Source organism: Lepidothrix coronata, unplaced genomic scaffold (assembly GCF_001604755.1).
Source record: "Lepidothrix coronata isolate B3197 unplaced genomic scaffold, Lepidothrix_coronata-1.0 Scaffold11, whole genome shotgun sequence".
Taxonomy (NCBI): Eukaryota; Metazoa; Chordata; class Aves; order Passeriformes; family Pipridae; genus Lepidothrix; species Lepidothrix coronata.
In genome coordinates this window covers 2,427,918-2,435,204 of record NW_016690191.1, presented here as the reverse complement: position 1 = coordinate 2,435,204, position 7,287 = coordinate 2,427,918, and positions in this window count along the sequence as shown.

Sequence of the window (7,287 nt, the reverse complement as noted above, 5' to 3'; positions counted from 1 at the left end):
TATAGGGCAACTCTATTATTTTTTGTTCTGGTTTTTAGGGGGATTGTCTCTTTTTTTTTTTTTTTTTTTTTAAATAGAGGTGAAAATAATTAATTACTTTCTTACACCAGACTATCTGTTGTATTGTTCAACACATTTTGTGAAAAACCTTCTTTGAATCAGGTAGTTCTTAATGATTGCTGGGCAAATAAATAGAAAAAACAACAGCCCTGGAAAGCAATTTATGGAAAGAAAGCATGAAGAGGAGGTGAAACCTAAAAAAAGTTACATCTGAAATGAGTTTTGAAGGAACATATGCTCTCATGCAGCAGATTTTTCAACCTCATAGGAAATATGGTGCTGAAATGAGAATAGGTTGATGAAAGGATGGATTTGTTTTCAATGCAATTTCCTGTACATTTACATGTGAGTATTTCCCCCCTTTCCCCTGTGAAAGGCTTTGACTTAATGCTTGTAGAGGTGTGGGAGCCAGGACACCTACATTCCCTTCCCGTTTTGGAAAGGATTCACATTTATACTGATGACTCCGTTTATCTTCCCGTGCCTCTGATGTTTGTGATAGGTACAATAATGACCATCTTTGCCTTAACAAGCCTGTGCTATGGCTCATCAGATGAGGATATTGTGATAAAATCCCTGAATTAATGCAAAGAGTGGTTATTATTTTGCAAGATGGATAGCCCACAAAATGCCACTTTGCTATTTCTAGTGACTGGCACTTGTTTAGCAACACAGAGCACAATTTAGAGGAGGCTTTCCAATTCCTACTGGATGGGATCAATTTGACAGAAGCATCAGTATCAGGAGATCCTCTGCTAGGAAAAGAACTATCGCTCTCCACTGTCTTTGCCATTTACAGGAAGGATTGGTGCCAGCAATTTGACTTTCATCAGCAATAAAACAGAGAAGGAAAAAAAAAATTAAAAAAAGAGTCGCAAATGATTCTATAATGTCCTTGAAATTAAATTAAAAATAGCCATCACTGCCAAAACTCAGAAAAGGACTCACAGCTTTTTTACAGTGCCTACTACAATGTGGATTTATGATTGCCGGAATACTGCTTACTGTATAACAAGTGTAGTATTAAGTGCCATATTGGACTACCATATGGCTACTAACCTCAGAGGTTGGTAGCAACTATCAGTGTAGAAATTAGTGTGCAGAATGAGCCTGAGGATAAAACCAGTTATCACTCAAGCATGCTATATAATTGGCTGTAGCAAGAAACTAAAAAATGTCTCGGAAACCAGATGGATTTGAAATGTTCCATTATTCATAAACACTTCTTTTTTTTTTTTTTTCTGCAGCAATACTTGTTCCTTTCCCAAATATTCTGTTGTTAAAAAGAATAATTACCATGCAGAAGCAAAAAGTAAGGAGGATAAAAGTCCTTGCTGCTGGGAGGAGGTGGCGTGTGCCTGTGTTTTGGCCTGGGCAGCCCCCCCGTGCCCACAGTGCCCGGGCTGGGGGCAGATGCTTTGTGCCAATTTCTGCAGGGACTTTGCTGCTCTCCTCCTGTGGAGAGAGACACTGGTGAGGGTGGTGTGGGTATGTGTGGTGATGTTATTAGCAGCCTTCCACAGCTGTGGAAACTCATCCTTTACGCAGTGTTTCCCTCCTTTTTGATCACACAAATGACAACCATTGTAATCTCCCTGACAGGAACTGCCTCCCCAGAGGACACCACGTCCCCCCACGCTCACACACTCCCTTCCTCTCCCTCCATTTCATCCCACTCCTCCCACCCCTTGCCTTTTCCCACTCCTTCCCCAGCTGGACCCACAGCTGAAGCAGGAAAAGAAAAGAAAAGAAAAGAAAGAAAATAATAATGAAAAAGACGCCTTTTTTGGTGTGTGTGTGGGCATGATCTCTGCATGTAATATCAAGGGGGAACAGAAAACAGAACTTCAATATGCAGGAGATGGACACAGCAAAATCCACCTAAACTCAGATCACGGCTGGAGAATTTCTATGTGGGGTGAAGAGCAATCCCTCCTGCTCTTGCCCCACAACCAGCCTCTTGCAAATAACTTTCCCTCTCCAGAATAAGAAAAGAGACAGTCAAGCTCTTATTTGTACGAAATAGAGGACACAGGGAACCTCCTCTTCCCATCATCCAGTTAGCATTCTTTGGATTTAATTCTAATAATCCAGCTATGCTTGGAAGGCCAGTTCCAGCTCAAGAAGTAAGCCAACACATAGCTTCATCTAACAAAGCAGGCTCAGTGTAGTAGAAAAAAAATCTCTTGGTTTGGCCTTTCTCTGAGCTGTATGCTAAGATCAAAGACTGAAAATAGGGATACTTTTAGGATTTGATTTATGGTACACATAGATTTGTGGTAAGGAGGAAAATAAAAATTTTTGAAGAATCTGAAATGCATTTCCATTGGAACCTCAGTAAAACTTTAAAGTTGAATGTTTTCCATGTTTGGGTTTTGGTTGTTTGTCTGGTTTTTTTGTTACTTTTGTATGGGAAAATACACTCTGGTTCAAGTGAAAACTATTGAGGAAGTGAAAATATTTTATTACCTTTTCAGATTTGAAAATTGTAAAATCAAAGTTATGACATAAAATGTAAGAAAAAAGCAAAATCATTGATAATAGAAAGAAATCACTAAATTGCAAATATTTCATTCTGAAGAGAGAGAGCATTACAACACTGTTAGACTTCTAATCCAAATCAGAGCCATTTCCTCTTCCAAAAGTATTCAATTCCAATAAAACTACAATTAGCCAAATATCTTTTTCCATCTATTCAGGAAAGAAGGAGGGAAAACCTCACCATGTAGTGGTTTGTATTTCTTGGTCAAAGGACCAATGGAGCACTGATTTAACTGCTGAGTACAAGGCAGTTATAAAGGATTGACTCAATTTACTATGTTGACCCACTATAGGTTGTGTTATTGTATCAATACTGATATACACTTTGGGCTGATAATGTATTGAATGCTTCCCATGAAAAAAATTGTAAGGATAAATGTGTGACTGTGTATAGTAGATTATCTGCAAGGACTGCTCAGACTTGGGAAGGATGGAAACCTGCTCTAGGAAGGTGATGATAGAAGTTAGGGTAGCTGAGATACCTGCAGGCTGTGCATACATCCTATCTTCAGGTATGTATATTGACCAAGAACAGTGAATGGAAAAAGTTTTTTCATAAAACTCGTCTCTGGAGGTGCAATACCTCCATCAGAGGCAAAATTATTCTCAGAATCAAAGCATGTCTATCCCCTTTGGCTCTATACTGGTTTTATTCCTTAGTAAATAATTTATTTTTTCTTCTTCCCTGAACAACAGTTTGGTAAAACTCACCCAAAATGAACAGAATTGCCTTATGTATTCCACTTGTCCATTGCCAAAGGCCTATTGCCTTTTTCTGCTTAAACTTGTTATGATTTAGACTCATTTTTACTTATAAGATCCAGGATAAAATGTTGAGAGATGAAGATCAAAATACTGAGGGATTTGGAAGATGAATGAATGGATGATAAACAGATACAAAGCTCAGGGATTCCATGGGGCTGTGGAAGTTTGCTGCATGTGTATCTGTGTAGATCTCTTGTCTGTTCACTGTCATTAAATATGTTTGGCCCAATAACACATTAAAAAACAACTACGAAACAACTTACAGTGGTAGGCCCTGTACAACCAAAGCAATATCTATCCATCTATTAAATCTGTAGATAGTGTTTTAGACTTAAGTTATGGTGTTGCACATACAGGACATTTATTTTATGCATTGGCAGCAATACTGCTCTAGCGTAAAACACTTATTTTATGGTGTACTGGTTTTGGTGGAAAGTTGCATGAATCTACTAATTCCAGGTCAGAAAGAGTTTAAAAGCTTCCATGATCAGTCTGTGTCTGACCTGAAATGTGCTTTTGTCAAGACAAGCTATCTAGAAAATTTAAAAGAGAAAGAAATGTGTCAAGGAAGCATCAAAAATTGGTGTGCAAAAAGGCACGTTGGAATGAAACACCTCTTACAGACACAGTCCTTCTAGTTTCAGACATCTCATACAATGGTTTTCAAGCGTAAAGCTGCCTCTGGCCCTGATATGGAAGGAACAGTCTTACGTTCAAAGTTTCCACTGAGAAAAGTAATTTCATATTAAACTATTTGTATTTGTTTCATCATTCACTTCTTTTAATATTTTTGTTTCCTGAAACCACTGGGGGAGTCTATTAGGAGAAATTTCCAAGAGAAGCAGCAGAGCTGAGGGCAGCAGACTCTGGTCAATCCATTGTTTATAGGATTTTAACTATCCCATCCATGTAAAAAGCTGATGTGTTAATTGACTTAACGAAATAGGACAGTAATTTTCCTGTTTACTTCTGAATGCTGGGAACTTTAATCTGAAATTTATTCTAATTAAAGAACGTGAATAAAGAAAGAGGAAAATATCAATAGGCAGGGACCTTCATCTCTGGATGTGGAGTGCCAATAACTGTAACAAATGTCTGGCATCCCAAAGTATGAGCGTGTTCAAGGGAGAACGAGTCAAGCCAACCTCTGTGGTGCGTGAAGGTGAAGGAGATGCCCAGGAGGTGAGGGCGAACAGATGGGAGCGAGAGTGCTTAGAGTTTGGGCAATAACTCTATTGTTTAGATCTACTTCTTCCCTGGCTCTCCTGGAGCCCTCTCTCACACGGTAGCACCGGCTGGCCTGTCACCTGAAATGTCATGGCTGCTGGCAAAGCCTGCCCGCTCTTCCGTGGATGTGCAACGGGGGACAAAAGCACACAAAAAGTGCTGGAAGGTGAAGAGCTCTCCAAGTCCACACAGTGTGTGCAGAGACCGTGACCTTCCACACCGTCATGGAGCAAGGAGCGGTGGTCTGTGAGCTCCTTCCTGAGGTATGTCCACTCTTCCTTCCTTCATGTCCACTCTTCCAAAATACGTAAGCTAAGAAGTTCAAATTCCTTGTTTATGCCTTCGTGAAGTGAGAAGGTTAGAAAGGTCAGCCTGAGATTTTTGGCACTAGAAAAATGTGTTGATATTAATTTGTTTTCAAGATAAGCACTGGTGGTGGTTTTTGGTTTTTTCCCTCTCAACAGACACTATAGAGCCATGGGATAAAATATCTCATCATTTTGAAAATCATGCATCAAAACAAGGATATTGAAATGTTTGCTATAAGACATCACAGATATAAGTGTCTCAAAATTAGTCTTACATTCTTGATCTCAAGGAAGAGACAAATTAAGTCCATTTGCTCTGTGGAGATCAAAGAATCATTGGATTAAAACACAGATCCCAAGGGCACATCTCAAGCCTGCCTCATGGCATGATGATTTTCAGGTGTACATGAGTCCTGGTGGATATTTGTGCAATCTGCATTTAAAAACCTGATGTCTGATCCCTTATACTGGTCCATATGCACAAACATTATTCCCTTCTCCCCTCATCCGGGAGTTCACAATCTGTCATGATAGAAGGTTTCTTTTACCTTTGGATGCATGGCCAGACTGTCTCTTCAATATAATATTCATCAGCTTATAGATTGCTGTGGAAAAAAAAAGGAAAAAAAAGTTGGTTTTTTGGCTTAAGGGGGGGAAAAAATTTAGGGGAAAAGGAAGGAAGGAAAAAAAAAGAAAGAATGGCATTCGGAAAAAAAGGACAACCCTGTCAAAACATGACAGCTGATCCACTGCCTGTTTTATGCTATTCATAGAAAATGCCAAATTCTGCAAATAGTAACCACATGTACATCGGCTTCGCAGACTCAATGTTCTGCTGCAAAATGAGACGTTCTGTATTTTAGTGTGTCATCAAAGGCAGTGAAAATATCACTCCAGCCTCCTAGGCTTAACCCTCTGGTCTCTCAACTGTTAAAAGTTTAATTCGATGGCGGTGGGAGAGAACAGCAACACATCCAGCTTTGTGAGCGGTGTTAACGGAGCTGCCTAATGTATGCCAGTTGCACATAAAGTCAATTAACAAATCTGTTACCGCGCCATTTTTATTCATAGCCATGAGACCATTAAAGCGACAAGACTGCATCTGACGTTTATGATCTTGTTCGCATTGCCAGAGGAAGGAGGGGTGGGGGTGGAAACAACTTTGTGGCTCTGTAGCATGAGAGAAATAGCACCATTCACAGACATAAGGGCTCTTGAGCAAATGCCGGAGCTTCTGAAGTCTTTTTCTCATCTCAGTCCCGTCCCTCGTCTGTGTCCCCCTCCTTTTTCCTGGTCCCTCCTCCCCCTACCCCATCGCTTGTGCCTTTTCAGGTTTCATTTCAATGCAGAAAGATTGGCTTTTTAGTTCAAAACTATAACGTAATTGTCCTTTTTTGTGGCTGGCTGATATTCCCTTTCACTAACATTTAAAAGAGTACTTATACTGAATTGAATATGGGATGGGAACAGCTCCTGGCGCTTTTGTGTGCAATGGGGATGGCTTTGAGAGGCGAGGCTTGAGCTTCGGTTGGCTGTGTCCTTCTCCGTGAATGCTTCCAAGATCTTCTGAGTGACCACTAGCTCTGAATAGAGTGTCCTGTCTAGTCTTCTCCTCCTCAATAAACAACCTCTGCAACAGCTATGGTAAATTGCTTTCAGCCTGGAGGACCCAAATCTTGGGAATTATACCATTTCTGCCTTGGATTTTCCAAAATTTTCCAAACTGCTGGCCTGTGTGCTCTTCTTACATTTTTTTCTGAATGCCAGGAGTGTGAAGATGAGGAACTGTCAGTAGAGCACTCTGACACATCAGTGTCCACACTTAGCTCAACTGTTAGAACACCTCCAATGTAATCTATATTCCCTGCTAACAAAACTAATTTCTACATATGTCTCCTGTGCTTCAGTTTGGTCCTTTTTAAACTGTGGTAAAAGAAAGAAGATGTAGAGATGCTGGGGACAAATTATTTGGTGAAAAATACTTAAGTCATGAAGTGTCCTTCCTTTAACTCAGCCTCACACTGCTAAGAATACAACTGATTGGAATAAGAAAGTTAATGGCCATTTTAGTGGTTTTGCAGGTAGGTAAATAGTTAAGTAAGGAGACCAACAGGTTTTATGGCTGAGTGAACTGATTATGATACAGAACTGATAAACTCTGAAATTATTTCTAGTGTGCAGACAGGAAGGTTGGAGGCCAGCTGTCTTGAGAATCTCAGATCACAATATTTGTCTGCTGCAGAGTGCCAAAATTCAGTGGCTGACATCCTGGCTCCATTAAAGTTGCTGGGTAAAACTCCAACAGATGTTTTACCATTAACTTTAGTTGGATCCGTTTCACCAAATAACTGCAGGGGCTGTGTGAGATGGCAGGATTCTCTCCAAG